This window comes from Aethalodelphis obliquidens, unplaced genomic scaffold (genome assembly GCF_003676395.1).
Source record: "Aethalodelphis obliquidens isolate GAN/ISIS:26980383/991018 unplaced genomic scaffold, ASM367639v1 scaffold26, whole genome shotgun sequence".
NCBI lineage: Eukaryota > Metazoa > Chordata > Mammalia > Artiodactyla > Delphinidae > Aethalodelphis > Aethalodelphis obliquidens.
Genome location: NW_020837970.1, coordinates 4,847,146 through 4,863,649, shown reverse-complemented (window position 1 = coordinate 4,863,649; position 16,504 = coordinate 4,847,146). Strand labels below are relative to the sequence as shown.

The 16,504-nt window shown below is 44.6% G+C and overlaps 1 non-coding gene across 1 annotated transcript; it reads left to right on the top strand.

Annotated features, from left to right (window-relative positions):
- The first annotated feature begins 16,097 nt into the window (after window positions 1-16,097).
- LOC113629389 (small nucleolar RNA SNORA11) lies at window positions 16,098-16,227 on the top strand. The gene has a single exon (XR_003436520.1). It is a non-coding gene; the product is annotated as a small nucleolar RNA SNORA11 (small nucleolar RNA).
- Window positions 16,228-16,504: the final 277 nt, after the last annotated feature.

The window sequence follows — 16,504 nt, the reverse complement described above, 5'->3', positions numbered from 1 at the left end:
CTTCTACCAGCTCACGTCCTGAAATGTTAAACGGAGCCTTGCCCCGAGAAGATGGAGGTGGGCTTGAACCCTCCAGGGGTTTGATCCTCAAGTCCAAAGACAATGCGTTCTGCTTGCAAAAACAGTCCCAGCCGTGCCCGGAAGGCTGAAGGGCCTCCTTGACTCACTAAATAACCTGCAAGCTGGGAGTAGGCATGCCCTTTGAATACCAGTGCTTTAAGCACAAATACAAACAGCAATCACTGACCATGAGAGCCTGAAATACATTTTTTAAAACATGCCTTTATCAAGAATTTCCCCTTATTATTTTGGTGAAACATTCCCCCACAGTCTCACCCTTCTTAGCGCTCATCTGTCTTTCTGTTTAGAAATCACTGTGGCTGCTAGAGAGACACAGATGAAATACAAGACGTCACGTTTCAAAAAGCTGAATGACTTCTGTCCTTCCTCCTACAAAACTTTATGGAGCCTCTAGTTTCTGCTACACACGGGGGTGCGAGGTCAGCTGAGAGAGCCCTCCGCTTTACAGGTCTGTTTACAGGCTTTGGGGGGAGGGGGGTTCCTCCGACATGTTAGCCAAGGGCACTGATGGTGTTCTAATTGTTGAGATAAAGGCACACGCAAGCAGCCAACAATTTGTGAAGCAATGAATGAGTGGGTGAATCGAGGGGACGAATGCAGAGCCCATGCACTAACCAGCGCTCCGGGTCCAGAACAGCACATCTCAGGGCCAGACAAGTTTGAACCCTGGATCCAACCAGTTGGTAGCTGCACAACTTCGACAAGTGACCCAATTTCTCACGGCCTTCTTTCCCTCACCAGGAAAATGGGTTTATGATAGTACCCATCCCACAGAGCTATGTCGAACACTCTCAGACAAGGCTGGACGAAAATGCTCCAGAAGCATCTGCTGTTATTATGAGAATCACTGATCTGGGCAGGCCTCCTGGGAAGTCCGGTGACTCTTCTGCACCCCACCCAGCTGCCTCACACCCAGGAAGTTGGACTCAAGGCAGGTATCCAGACCCTTAGCAAGAGGTGGTCATGCCCTGAGCAGACCAGACCTGAAGAACCAGGTAACTATTGGCTCTAATCCTCCCCCCCCCTTCCCTACCTCCTCTCTCCCTCTAACCTTACACCCCATTCCACCCCACCCCACCCCACAAAACAGCTTTCGGGTGTCTCAGGGCAGCACAGTTAGGGCTGAGCTGGCCTGACTACATGTGAAACAAAGGTGCTCAAGCCTCAAGCCTGAAACTCACAAGTAGGAAAAATCTTAAATTTGGTAAACTCCAGCCAGCAGTCCCTTTCCAAACTACTCTCTCTTATCTCTCCCTCCATTCTTTCTCTATCAGTTCCTCTCCAACTCTTAAAGCTTTCACTGTAATCACCACTCAGTAAACTTTCCAGGTTTTTGATATTTGATTAGGGCAAGGAGAGAGACTAATCCACTTTTCAGCTGCTGCTGTGCAATTCTAAGTCACTGTTTTTAATAAGGAGGATAAAAAATCTTATAGGCAAAAATGGAGAAGCAAATTCTTTTTTTTTTTTTTTTTTTTTTTACAAAAAGCTGTCTGTAATACAGCTACAACAAAGCTCAAGGATATGGATTAGTTCATAGGATATATTAGAACCTCTTTACGACTTTGGAAACTGGGCCATTTCTTTTTCCTCTGAAATAAAATCAAAAGAGAGGGCAGCCATTAACAGCGTCTCAAACTCTGAACTGGAACCACAAAACTCCAGACCTCACCAGGTTCCTCACCTGGAAAATGGTATCAACAACACTGACGTTTCAGGATCCCTGGGAGGAGTCTTAGCTGCAGGGGGTCCTCTTCTCTGAATGGACTCCAATTTGCAAGGGAAAACAGAGTGCCAGTTTCAAATGCAATAAAATACAGGCTAGAAAGCCAGGGGGAGTCAGAAGTAAAACTAAGGAGAATTATTGAAGCCAAAACTAGAAAATCTTGATCATCTTGCCTCAATCCTCTAGCAAAGAGATAAGCAAGGGTGAAAGATTATTAATAATTATTGGAAATAATTATTAGTATTATTAATAATAATAAAATAAAGATAATTAATAATTATTATTAATAATAATTCTGGAGAATTATTAAAGCCAAAACTAGAAAATCTTGATCATCTTGCCTCAATCCTCTAGCAAAGAGATAAGCAAGGGTGAAAGATTATTAATAAAGGGGCTTTATAGACTTAAGAAAACTACAAAGTATATAACAGCCTGAGCCATTATGTACTCTACCAAAGGCAAGCAGAAAGCCCTGTGATTGGACAGCAGGGGATAAACCCGCCCTATAAAACAAGAGGCTGAAATATTCCATGTTCATGACAAAATGCCCTGTGCTCTAATCCCAAACACTAACTCCATGATGACCCTCCATCGAGCTGATCCTTCTTAGGGTGAAATATAGAGCTAGAGCCCATTGCAGTAATGGGCACACACGCGGTAACCCTGTTTTCAACTTAACCTTTCCTAATTATAGCTCCGCACGCCTCTAAACCCTTCTGACCTGTAATTTTAAGAGCTTGAGGTACTTAACAATGCACCAAAGTTTTGTTTTTGTTGCTAGTACCACATAAATAGGAACTGAACGTGCACGGCTTCGTTTTGCTCCAGAATATTCGACACTGAACTTTGTTTTTAATCTCTTACCCAAGACCAATTATCTCCAGAAATTCAGAGGTTTGCAGAACTTGAAGAAATGTGGAGACAATGTCTCTCTAACCTAGGATTTGGGATCCATTCAGAGCCTTTCTAAACAGCCTAATCTATCCTCTCCGTTTAAAAAACCCAGAAAAATAGAATTTCATAGAATTTCCCTTGGGATGATAAGCCCGCAGTGATCTTCAGTCTAACATTACGCATCGTCCCGTAGAGGAAAACAGTAAATCAATCCAGATCTAAGGGGACTGTGGTGTTAGAAAAACAAGGCACAGAAAACTCAATTTCCCGATCAGTTCTGCTTTAGAGGCACAAGGAGCAGTGGAAAGGCCTCAGCTTTGAATTCAGGCAGACCCGAGAGCTCTGGAACCTCAGCTCTGCCACTCCTCTAGAGCGCCTGAGCTGCCCAGGATCTCATTGGGCCTCAGTTTCCTCATCTGTAAAATGAGGCCACTTCCACCTGCCCCTCAGGAACGTACAGGTTTTAAAGCAACAGAGGGCAGGTGCCCCGCTCGCTACCTGACACGTGAAAGGTGGACAGTCAACAAATGTAACTACTCTTACAACCCTGGGGTTATTAGTCCTGTGAGTCACTTGTTTGGAAACCACCTTCCCAAGGAAAAGCAGTGTGAAGTCCAGTTTCCTGTCTGTCCAAGGAAACCTGAGCTAAAGGGACAACAGTATGATAAAGAACGAACATCCACACACTGGCCGGAGCCGCAGACAAGAACCGACCCATCTGCTCTCAAAGTGCAATGGCTGCTGTTACCCTCCTCCCAGCTCAGTTGCACAGGAGGGGTAGCCTCTACTCACTAAGCTGAGGTTGCCAGTTACCATCATGGCAAAAAGGGATCCAGCCACGTACTCCGCCAGCTTCCCAACACCGGTCGTATCCCTGCACTGCTTGCCTAAGTACTCCTTAAGCAAATCGCACCTGCCAGAATCCTAACTCCTCCTTCCTCACTCCTCACTTTCCCTTGGCAGGATCGGCGTACAAACCCCTCTCGTCCATCAGAAAAGTATCTGAAGTCAATTATTTAAAACTTGACGTAGGGACTTAATAAAATAATTTAAACCCAAGAAGAGCTTTTCTTGTGTCTGCTTTGCCAGTGAATTGACAAGGTATCTATACACCCAGGGGAGGCGAGCCAGGTGGTACCCGGCTCCCCCCCCCAGTTCTTCATGCTCATCGTGCATCTAAGAGTTCCCAACTTACTATAACCCCTAGTTTACATCTCCACCAGATTTCAAGCTCCATACCCCGTTTACCACGAGATCGGTGAATGATAACAGAGCTTAGCAAGGACTGGGGGCTTCATAAGAACTGAATTTGTTATATGACTGAATAAAGAAACCACAAAAACAAAAATTTGGTATGAATTTAAGATGAAGCACTCTCTCTCCCAGGGATATTGGTTTGGGGGACGGAGGACAGTGCCTGAAGAAGGAAGGAAAGTGGGGTCGGACTGGGGCATTTGACTGAAAACTCCAATCAGCTTCCCCTACGTGAAAGCCGGTCAACCCTGGTGCTCTTTCCATCAAATCCCCCTTTCTTCTCTTCTACTTTCAGGGTTTTCATGGTATAACTTGTTTCTTGATAACAGCAATGTCATGTGACAGAATAAAGTAAGCACTTGGTCATTCATGGAAAATTACCCAATTTTCAATTCCCCTTGAACTTTGTTTTTCTCCTCTGATGCCAACCTTTCAACCATTTCACTGCCCTTTAGTGCCAGGATCAGAGGAGGCAAAGAAAGGAAGAGCACAAAATCAGTTGTGTTTTTTAAAAGGGTCAATGGCACCTCTTAGATAAATGGGTTGCAGGCAGGGCTGGGGACAGAGGGAGTTAAGGAGGCCATTGAATCCTTTAAACCATCCCCAACCCCATCAGTACAAGCAAATTAACTATCCTTACGTGAAGGGGGGGAAAAAGCCAATAGGGAAGTCTATTCTTAACACAAATCAAAGATCAGTCTTCTGAATGCTGCATACCCTTTCTCTAAATAAAGAAGCCCCTCACTAACTCTTTCTTCACTTACTTTCTTCTAATCACTTTAGAATATTAGAGTTACTACTAAAAAGGGAGAAATGCTTAAATAAATCTGTTAGGTCCATAGTTACACATACTTTTTCTTGCTTTTTTTCCAGAATGTACCATTATATTCACAGTTTAACCATTGCTGTTCAGGTGTAACTTTTCAGGCACTAGGAGTTCGACAGCATCATCAACATTTTGCCCCTAAATGGAGATAAGATTAGCAAGTTAACGAACCAGTCAGTAACATGGCTTCATTTTGTTGGCCTGGTCCAAAAAAAACAAAAAAACTCAACAGTAGGAAAACACTTTCCATATGGTCTTCTTCCCCCAAAGGTTGAGGATTCCGGCCAGGGGCCACCCTGTGAGACCATGCCCTCCACATAACCTCCATTCTCAAGCCAAGACAGTTAAGCCCAATGCCACCGCGGCCCCACTTCCAGCAACTGAGCACAGGGATAGGAGCAGCGCATGGTAATGGAAGATGGGAAAGAGAGAGAAACCAACTGGGACCGAACTCTACCATTTTGAATTTTTTCAAAATGAATGTTCTTTTGACTCACGTTAGGAGCTAGAAATGAACACAAACTTTCCTCCAACTCTGGAGGGCATTCTCTTAAAAGAATGTCACACCACTACTAATAAAAATGTCACATAGAGGGCCAGCGCCTAAGAAAAAAATGAAATCCACTGGTTTGTGGCCACGTAGCATACAGGTGGGAATCGAATACAAACATCATACTTAGGTACCACAGTAAATTAACCAAGATCCCAGGAGACTGTCACAATAACACACTATAAGAAAACATATGCTCAAATTCAGTCAATGTATCCATATATTCGATTTTTCCTTATGCCTATTTCCCTATCATTTTTAAGATCATTAGACAAGTGGCAAAGGTCTCACCTCAGATGTGTCATGCTACTGTAGGCACCAATTCCCTAACTCAGATATTATGCTATCAACAAGAAAGATACACTGTGTTAATTACATCTGCTGGGCTTAATCACACAGTGGGAATAAGCCCGATCTACACAATGAAGCTTAACACACATATTAACACCATATCAACTACAAAATAATAAGGACCTTGTCAGCTTGCATTCTTAAAAAATTTCCCCACACATTTATGCAGAATCATAATCTGTGCCAGAGGATCTCCAAAAGCTGATGGATTCCTAAATTATTTTTCCTCCTTTTAATCTGAAATCCTTTCCAAATAGGACAAGTCAAACTATCACTTAATTTCCCTGAATAAGAACCCTGTAGCATAACCTTGACCCTTGCAAGGACTTCATGACTTTAATCCCTCCACTGTCACCTACTTGGCAGAAAGTGCACTAGCAATATTTTCTGTGAAGAGAGAGGTAGAAGCAGAGGGAACTCCAGAAAAACGCACCATCTACAGTTTAAAGTTGGAAAGCACCAGCCCACAGGTTTTTCAGGTGCAAAGGTGGATTACACAAGGCAGAATCGAGAGCAGCTGAGATGATCTCCTCTTAACAGTGCAGAAAGTGGGTGTGGAAAGCGAAAAGCACAACCCAAAGCACATTAGAATCACCTGGCTTTTTAAATTCCATTGCTCAGGCTGCGCCCCAGACCAGCTAAATCAGGATCTCTAGAGGTGGGACCTAGGCATCAGAATTTTTTAAAACTCTCTAGAAGTGCAGCCAAGTTTGAGAACCAATACCCAAAAGAAATCCGCAACGTGTTTTGAACAGCGCGTTGTGAGCAGCGTTGGAAAGGCACCGCAGCCTTGGGGTGAAGGGGTATACACAGAGTAAATATACAAAGTTTTTTTAAAAAATCCTCTGTAACTAACTCCAACATGACAGCCAAGCACCTGTGTAGAGGCCAAACAGTGATGCAACTTGGAAAAGTCCCTTGGAAAGCTAGGATGTGTGCCGTACGTGAGGCGGGGTCTTTCAGGACGACCTGCCTGGACCGGGAAAGCCAGGGAGAGAGGGACGCCCACCCGCCCTTTCTTTTCAAGGGATGGTCGAGACCAGCACGCCCAGAAATAAAGTAAAACAGAGTCGACAGGGACCGAGGTGCTCGCTTGGGTCCGGGAGGAACCCTGGCTCACTCGCAGCAGTCACTCGAGCCCGAGGGTCGAGGCAAGGGTGCTAAGGCTGCCAGCCCCTCTTCACTACACGGCGGTCTCGGAGCCCCTCCCTCGCCCCGGCCCCGACGCGGGCCCCCGGGAACCCGACCATCTGTCCTGCACGTCTCCCCGCCAGGGCGCGCGAGCGGGAGCCAGGAGCGCACTTTACAGCCCCCGGGACCCGCGCGCCTGGCGGCGGGCGCGGCGCGTCGCGCGGCTCGGACAGCGGGCCCGAGCCCCTCCGGACCCCGCCGCCCACGACGACACCTCGGCCTCCCAGTCCGAGTCCCCGCGCCCGCTCCGGGCTCACTTACCGCCGCCGCCGCCCGGGTCCCGCTCCAGCCGCAGCCAGCAGAGCCCGGCCCGAGTGCAGGGACCGCGGCGCCGCCAAGAGGCCGGGCGAGCCCGGGCCCCGCCCCGCCCGCCCTCGGGGAGGAGGGGCTGGGGCCGGGGCCGCCCGGGTTGGGGAGGCCGGCGCACGCCCCCCGCCCCACGCCCGAGCCGGCTAGTCCCGCCCGCTCCAGCAGCTCGGCGGGCCTTCCCTGCACTCCCGCGTGCCCTCGTGCCGCCCCGGCCCTCGGGACAAGTCTCCCCGCACCCCGACACCGCGCCTACTCGGCTCGGCCGGGACGCTCCCGCCCCTCAGCCAGCACCTCTTCCCCATCCCACCGCATCAGGCCTCACACTCCTCTCCAGCTACGCTTTGTCCTCACCCTTCCCCAGATAGGAATGTCCTCCCACCTCCCCTCCGCCGTCTCCGGTACTCTTCACCTCCGAGCCCCGGCAGTTCCAAATTCCCCGTCTCCTAGGAGCCTTGCCTGTTCCGCACCCCCGACTTCCCTTCTGTCCCTTCCCCATGGCCCCTTGGCCCAGTTTTCTCCCTACCCTTACAGGCAGACTTTTTCTCCCTACCTGGTCGGAAACTTTAAGGTATAACTTTTCTCCTACCACAATCAAATCTGCAAGTGTTTATTGAGCACCTACGAAGTCTAGAAATACTGGTGGAGGTGTCGCCAATAATAAATGTCCGTCCCTGTTATGGAGGCAGGGAAGTGAGATGCGTAAGGTCACACAGCTGATGGTAGTAGGACTGGGATTAGAAGTCAGATTTCTGGTATCTTGTTGAGGCCCGCTCCAGGGGAAACTGCAGAATGCCGACCAGCTGCGGGAATTTGAGCAAAAAACGTTTTCTTACCTGTGAAATGGGAGGATACCCACCCCACCAGGTTGTGAAGATTGCCTAAGAAAACAGACATGGAATATCACACAACCTGTGCTAATAAGTAAATGTTTGTTGACGTATGGAATGAAATAGACACTTGAAAATTCAATAATTTAAAATTACAATATAGAAAGACAAAAAGTAATAGTGAATGCAAGAAAACATTGGCAAATCATATCTGATAAGGGATTAATATCCAAAATATATAAAGAACTCATACAACTTAATAAGAAAAATACACTCTGATTTTAAAGGGGGCAGAGGATCTGAATAGACATTTTTCCAAAGAAAACGTACAGATGGTCAACAGGTACGAGAAAAGGTGCTCAGCAATCATCAGGGAAATGCAAATCAAAACCACAATGAGCTATCACCTCACACCTGTTCAGAATGGCTATTGTCAAAAGGTCAAGAGATAACAAGTGTTGGTGAGGATGTGGGAATGTAAATTGGTTTCAGCCACTATGGAAAACAGTGTGGAGGTTCCCCCTAAATTAAAAATAGAACTACCATATGATCCAGCAATTCCACTTCTGGGTATTTATCCAAAGAAAATGAAAACTCTAACTTGAAAAGATATATGCACCCCCAATGTCATTGCAGCACTATTTACAATAGCCAAACTATGGAAGCAACCTAAGTGTCCCTTGATGGATGAATGGCTAAAGAAGATATAGTATAAACATACAATGGAATATTATTCAGCCATCAAAAAGAAGGAATATTATTCAGCCATAAAAAGGAAATCCTGCCATTAGCAACAACATGGATGGACTTTGAGGGTATTGTGCTAGGTGAAACAAGTCAGAGAAAGACAAATACCATATGATCTCTCTTATATGTGGAATCTACAAAAAGAAACAAAAAAGAATAAGCTCATAGATACAGAGAACAGATTGGTGGTTACCAGGTGGGAGGAACTGAGGGGGTTCAAACGGGTGAAGGGGGTGAAGGGAGTAAAAAGTAAAAACTTTCAGTCATAAAATAAGTCATGTGGATGTAATGTACAGCATGGTAACTATAGTTGATAATACTGAATTACATATTTGAAAGCTGCTAAGAGATTAGATCCTAAAAGTTTTCAGCACAAGGAAAAAAATCTTTGTAACTGGAAGTTAACTAGACTTATTGTGGTGATCATTTTGCAGTATATGCAAATATCGAATTATGTTGTACACCAGAAACTAATATAATGCCAAATGTCACTTGTACCTAAAAAAAACAAACATTTAAAATAATAGTGATGGGGGTGGTGGGGAGATTTGGATTCTACTTATCCAAAAGAGGCAGCAATGGTCAAAGGAGACTTTTTGGAGAAAGTGAAGTTGAGCTATCCTAGAAATAATGGGTCCAGATGCAGGTGAGTCCAGGAAGACACCCAAGGTGGACAGGGTGTGTGAACAGTATTCAGAGTGTGGTCTGGCTTTTCCTGAATGGAGGCTGCCTGTAGGGAATCATACTAGAATGGGGGATGGGGCCAGATGGTGGAAAAGGCATCCAATATCAAAGTGAGGGGGCTCAAGTTAACCAAACAGCACTTGGATACCTCAAAATGGCTGGAATGGAACTTGCATCCTACAGAGGGCCCTTAAATGACCCTGGAAACCTGGGATGGCAGAAACCGGCAGCCCAGGAACCAGCAAAGTGATGAGAGGGGATTGCAGCAGGGAGGGAGAGGGAAGAAAAAAATTTCCAAAGAAGACCCCTAGGAGTTGGGGAGCAAATGTGTGCAGTGTGGGAATGGAAAAAGCAAAGACAAAACTGAGGTTTCAAGGCTGGTGGCTTGGAGCACCTTAAGTAGGCATGATTGTTTTATGAGGGATGATGAAGTTTCCATGGACTGTGAGGTAAGGATGGCACTTTTCAGTGGAAATGCCCCCCAGGCAGCAGGAGGCGGGGTTGGGAAGTAGAGGGTAAAGAAGAGTAAGGACTGGACCAGGCGCCAGGAGAAGAGAGTGAAGTTCCCTCACTAAGGGCTGAGGAAGCAGTGGGTACCAGCCAAGGGAGAAGGAGAAGGGTCCCAGAGAGCCGTCAGGAAGAACCAGGGAAGTCTCTGATAGAAGCCAAAGGATGAGCAGTTCCTGAAGGAGAGGGTGGTGCCGAACGCCACAAATCTACTTCTAGACCCTCACACTAGGAGCCGTACAAAGTGTTCACTCGGTACGTATTTGTTAACTGTGGAAAAAGCATTTAATCAGCAACTGACCCCCACTTCCAGGCAGGTATTTCCTGATAATAAAAAAAAAGGAGAGCGGGCTTCCCTGGTGGCGCAGTGGTTGAGAGTCCGCCTGCCGATGCAGGGGACGTGGGTTCGTGCCCCGGTCCGGGAAGATCCCACATGCCGCGGAGCGGCTGGGCCCGTGAGCCATGGCCGCTGAGCCTGCGCGTCTGGAGCCTGTGCTCCGCAGCAGCGGGAAAGGCCACAACAGTGAGAGGCCCGCGTACCGGAAAAAAAAAAAAAAATTCTTCCTTGTATTAAAGCGTTCTCTTTTAAAAATAAATAAATAAAAATAAAATATGGATATGGGTTTGGAAAGAGGGCAAGGGGGCAGCAAGGTATGTGTCACTCAGCCTTAGGAAGCTGCCCACAGGAGGGGAAAGGTAACAGCTGAGCTGGGGCATGAGAGGACAACATAGCCCAGGCAGAGAGCCCCACGTCGGTGGGGACCAGAGTCTCCCCGGGCCTCTGGCTCAGGGCCAACGTTGCTTTTTTTCTCTGAGCTCTCCAGTCTATTCTGACCTTAGGGACCTGGTCAGTGGCTCTGAATCAAACATCAGCAAGATACTGGATGTTTGGATGGAAGACAAGACACTCAAGGATGCCTTTTAGGCTGTCACTGGCAACACAGGAAAATTTACAGGTAGCTGGTTGAAACAGGATGGAGATCCCCTGAACCATCTGTAGGGGACAGGGCATGACAGAGGGGAATTCAGGCACCATTATCACCAATACCAAGCGCAGACATCACTGACATATTTCAATGTGCTAACTTAATGTGAACTGAACAGCTATATTTAGGGATATTCAAAGATGTACCCTTATGCTGGTCCTTTTAATACATGGCTGCATTACGACTTACATGGGCCTTGGGCACCTTTGTGTGTGTGCGCGTGTGTGTGTATAATTATATACATATAATTATATATTAATTGTATATATAAAATATATATTAAATAAAATATATATAGTATTATATAATTGTATATATAATTATATATATAAACTGTATATATATAAAATTGTATTTTATGAAGGCATTGGTATAAAGAAAAATATTTTGATATTATATAGTAACACGTTTTCTTCCACCTTAAAGTTCATTTTTTCTCCTAATTTTAAAATAAATTAAACATTTTTGTGGAGCCCTGAAATTATTGTGGGCCCAGGCACTGTGGCAGCCCTGCTTATATCCTGAGGGTTTCTGTCCTACACTGAATGCCTGGGGATATTTTAAAAAGAGCTTTTCATGGAGCTCTACCCCAGGCCAATTAAACTGAAGGCTCCAGGGGTGGGTCAAGGCACCCTACTTGTGGCATTAAGAAAAAATCTCCCAGGTGATTCCCGTGTGCAGACAGGATTGTAATACTAGCTCTAATAGTATTTTCCTCATAGGACCTTAAGTTTCTCAATAGCAAATTCTCCTTTTTTTTTTTTTTCTTTTTTTTAAGATACTATCCTGGGCTTCCCTGGTGGCGCAGTGGTTGAGAGTCCGCCTGCCGATGCAGGGGACGCGGGTTCGTGCCCCGGTCCGGGAAGATCCCACATGCCGCAGAGCGGCTGGGCCCGTGAGCCATGGCCGCTGAGCCTGCGCTCCACAATGGGAGAGGCCGCAACAGTGAGAGGCCCGCGTACCGCAAAAAAAAAAACAAAAAAACAAAAAAAGATACTATCCTTTGAGGCTGGAGATGGACCACTGTATCTTATTTCTATCAGTGAAAATCTACTTTACATCACAGTGGGACAATGTTTTTGAAATTTTAACCCCTCCCCGCTTTTTGCTCTTTGTAGCTCTACCTCTCCTTTCCAAGCCCCTGTTTGCCCGTTGCCTTCAGGGTGAGATGTGACAGGGTGGAAGGTAGAAAAGAAAGGAATCTCAGAGTGGGAGTTTTCAAAGGTCTCTGGACTGGGAAGTCTCTGGGTCTAGACCAAAAGTTGCATAAATGTGGGGCTTATGTGTGGGATTTGCTCTGGGAAACTAGAAAATATTATTCTAGACTAGGGGGGAGGGGAGACTAAGAGGGAGTGGGATGAAGAAACCATTCAAACAGAAATAAGAAAAAAATGGATAGAAGGGCCACCGCGGGCAACTTGAGGGAGCACCAAGGAGCCAGGCAGCCTCCATGACTTGCCAGCTGCCCCTCCAGGTGAGGGTGAAGCTTCCCTTCCTCCACAGTCACCCTTTGCCTGGTGACCACCCAGGAGGGGGATGCCCACTCCCGGCAGAGATTTTAGACACTTCCCTTCTCTTGATCCTGGGTGCTCCATTCCCACTGTAAAACAGTCTAGAACATTCTTAAACCCTGAGAAGAAGGATGGAGCTCAGGACACCACACTCTAGTAAGATGTCCTGGATATTTTCCTAGGATTACAAAATTCTTAGAAAATGTAGAAATGAAAGATGACTCTCACAAATTGTTTCATTGCTTTCATACTCACACTTAATACCAGAAAAAGATCTAACCAGTCAGCACTAAAATTCAGACACCTTAGAATTATAACTTCCTTAATGGATATAACAAAGGTTGAAAACATTTTAGGAAGGAAAGTGACCTACCTTTGATATTTTGTAGACTGCTAAGTATGACAATAAGGGACATATAAAAGAACAGTATAATGTAACAAACTGAATTTGACCAGAACATTCTCCGGGAAGGGAGTTTATAGGATCATACACCATCTATCTTAATTACATACCTGTCCAAAAGATAGAACACAACAGGAAGGATGTAGTTTAAACTAGCTTGGAGGGATATAAAATAGTTACCTTGTTATAAACTTCAGTTGTTACATACCAGCAGGGGACAAAGCATTTGTTTTCTGTTTTAAATTTTGTTTTCCAAAAGCAACATTACTATGGACTTGCAATGAATGGGAAGAGATTTTTCAAAAAAGGATATTTTATTGCTTCTGAAATATAGTAGCGAGAGTGCCAATGTTGCCGAGTCTACATTTCTTTCTTCAGCGTTAAAATTTGATAAAACCGATAGTTTTCAAAACATTGTGTTTTGGTGAAAAATTTTTGCAGATGGATGGTGGCGATAGTCGTACAACAACGTAAAGGTACTTGATGCCACTGAACTGTATACTTAAAAATAGTGTACATGGTAAATTTGATGTTTTGTAGGTTTTATCACAATTTTTAAAAAAGGAATAAAGAGGGCCTTCCCTGGTGGCTCAGTGGTTAAGAATCCGCCTGCCAATGCAGGGGACACAAGTTCAAGCCCTGGTCTGGGAAGATCCCACATACCGCAGAGCAACTAAGCCCATTTGCCACAACTACTGAGCCTGCGCTCTAGAGCCCACGAGCCACAACTACTGAGCCCATGTGCCACAACTACTGAAATCCGTGTGCCTAGAGCCCATGCTCTGCAACAAGACAAGACACTGCAATGAGAGAAAGCCCACGCGCAGCAATGAAGACCCAACGCAGCCATAAATAAGGTAAATAAAGGAATAAAGAGTCCCTGTGTCCAGATTGCAGGAGGAAAAAACATAAAAGCATTGTGTTTGTGGTTTTGATTGTGTGTGTGTACACATATACAAAAAAAGGAAGAGAGGCGATAAAAAATAGTTTTCTGATGATTTGTATCTGACTGATGGAAATGTAAACATATGACCATCAGTGCATGTTTAAGACCTTGTAAGCTAGTGAAAGCACCTGAGAAATGTAGAAAAACTGAGTCTTACTTTATAAAACATTACAAGCTACTTAGCTCATGCTAAGAAAAGGAATCGCAGAATCACTTATAACATTTAGCATCTTGTTCAAGGCCCAACTAGTCATACTCTCCTCCAGTCTTATACCTGGTCCCTGCCATTCAAAGCACCCACAACCAAAAGAAAAAACTCCACACAAACAGACAACAAACGCATCTTATGAAATCTCCAAAAGTTACCAACATATTTTGAAATTTTTGCTATTCAGTTGAACTATTGGAGAGGCATCAACAAAGCAGTATTAAGACACATAATAAACTCTTTACATAGACCTGGATATTACAACACAATTTGTTGAAATGGGGTTGATGACGGCATGAGGAAAGATATCTATTACCCAATATATTTCCAACAACTCCACCAGTAATAAAAATGCCAGTTCCATCTACTCTGCCCGATTCTGATGTCTGTTTCAATAGGTAAAGACCTGGGAAGTGGGGCGGGAGGAGCTTCTATGTGCCAGGCACTGTCCTGGGGTTTTATATTCATTATTTCATTCAGTCCTGACAATAACCCAGACAATATTGTTATACCCATTGTGCAAGGGGGAAAGTAGAATGCACAGATTATATAATTTGTTCAAGATTGCACAGCTAGCAAGTGACAGGGCTAGGATTCCCAAACCAGGTCTGACCAACTCCAGAGGCTGTGTGCTTAATCTCTATGATACACCATATATCTATAGAGCTAACCCTCTTATACATAATGTTTATTTTAGAATGCATTTTCCTTTCCATTATAAAAGTAACTCAGACCTTCCAGGTCAAGGTGGCTGAGTGTGCACAGACTGAAACATTCCCTTCTACTACAAACACAGAAATAAATGAAAGACAAAACCCCCAAATGGAATGGAAACCTGTAGCTATAGGGGCTGCTACTGGGAACTCATGGGGAGCTAAGGTCAGGTATGTGCTAAGAACCAAGGCTTCAGTGCCATACTCACCTTACTCAGGGCAGTGGCAGACTGAACTGAGAGCCCTGGGTGTGAAGTCAGGGCTGGACAGCATGCTCTCTGCTCAAGAATATAGACTAAAATAGCTTGCTTAGATTTGTAAACAGAAATCTACCCCTTGCCCACAGCAGCACATGGGTATAGGGGCACTTACATGACCGGAAACTGACTCACACCCAATATACAAAATTTAGTCTCTGCCCAGAGCAGGAACAGGAGACTACTAACCTAAGATCAAATTTAAAGACAGAATCTGCAAACCAGGAAAATATCCAACAGTGAAGAAGAAAACTCCTTGCGCAAAGAGCTCGCAGATAAAATGACAAAATGCATGAGCCCATCTAGTGCCATGAAAAAGAGTGAACCAATACAATAACTCATGCTGGCAAAAATGAGAACACCTTGAAAGAATTAGAATACGCATACATAAGTATATATTATTAAAATCCTCTGAGAGAAAATAAAGGATGGTATTCATAAATCAAGAAGAGGAAGCTATGAAATGAGAAGAGGCAGATACTGAAAAGAACTAACTGGAAATACTGAAAAATTTAAAACAATCATTTAAATAGAAGGTATACTCAGCAGTTTGGATATACCCAAACTTACAGTTAATAAATTATAAAATCTAACTGAGGCAAGTACCCAAAACTCAGTCTAAAGAAATAAAGATGGAAAATAAGTTGAGACTTCCAATTGTAAAGAATAAGAGTTCCCAAAATGGAGAACAGAGAACATAAGGGTGATGAAAGATTTAAATGCCTGAGGACATCTCAGAATTGAAGAAAGACATGAGTCCTCAGGTTTAAAATGTCCCATTAATTGAGAACATCAACGCTAAAGAGAAAATATTAAAAGGTATCAGAAAGCAAAGACTACTCAGACTGACAACAGACTTTTCCTCAGCAAGAATAGATACCAAAGGATAATGAAAAATAATCATGAATGGGCTGAGGGAAAATTAGAGTGAACTTTGTAAATGAGAATTCTATACCCAAATAAGCTATTATTCAGGAGCAAAGGTGAAATAAAGACATTTTCAGAATACAAGACCTACAAGATTATATTTCCTACAGAATCCTGCTAAGAGAAATATGTAAAAACAATGAAGAAATAAAATGCCAGATGAAACAGAAAACACATTGGTTAAAAAATGTTGTAAATCAGGGTGTGCTCAGAGCAGGGGGTCTGAAGAAATGGCTCGCCTGTTTAAAACACACCCGACAGGAATCAGGGTTCATTGTGACAAGGGGCACAAAACTTGTGGCCTTCCTATGAACAGATACCCAACACGTATCCGCCCTTCACCTGCACATGGCTGCTGGGCAGGACCAGTGGAACAGGGCTCAGTACTGGAAGGAAAGCTACAGTATTTAGTGGGGGTGTTTGCCACCTGGAGCCTGTCCAGTCCACGTGTGGCTGGGCCATGAGTGGTGTTATAGGCATAAAGGCTTTGAACCCCTCTCTTCAAGGAAAAAAGAAAAATAGATTCCGTGTATATGCCATTCTGGAAAAGGCAAAACAATGGAGACAGTAAAAAGATCAGTGGTTGCCAGGAGTTTGCGGGGGAGG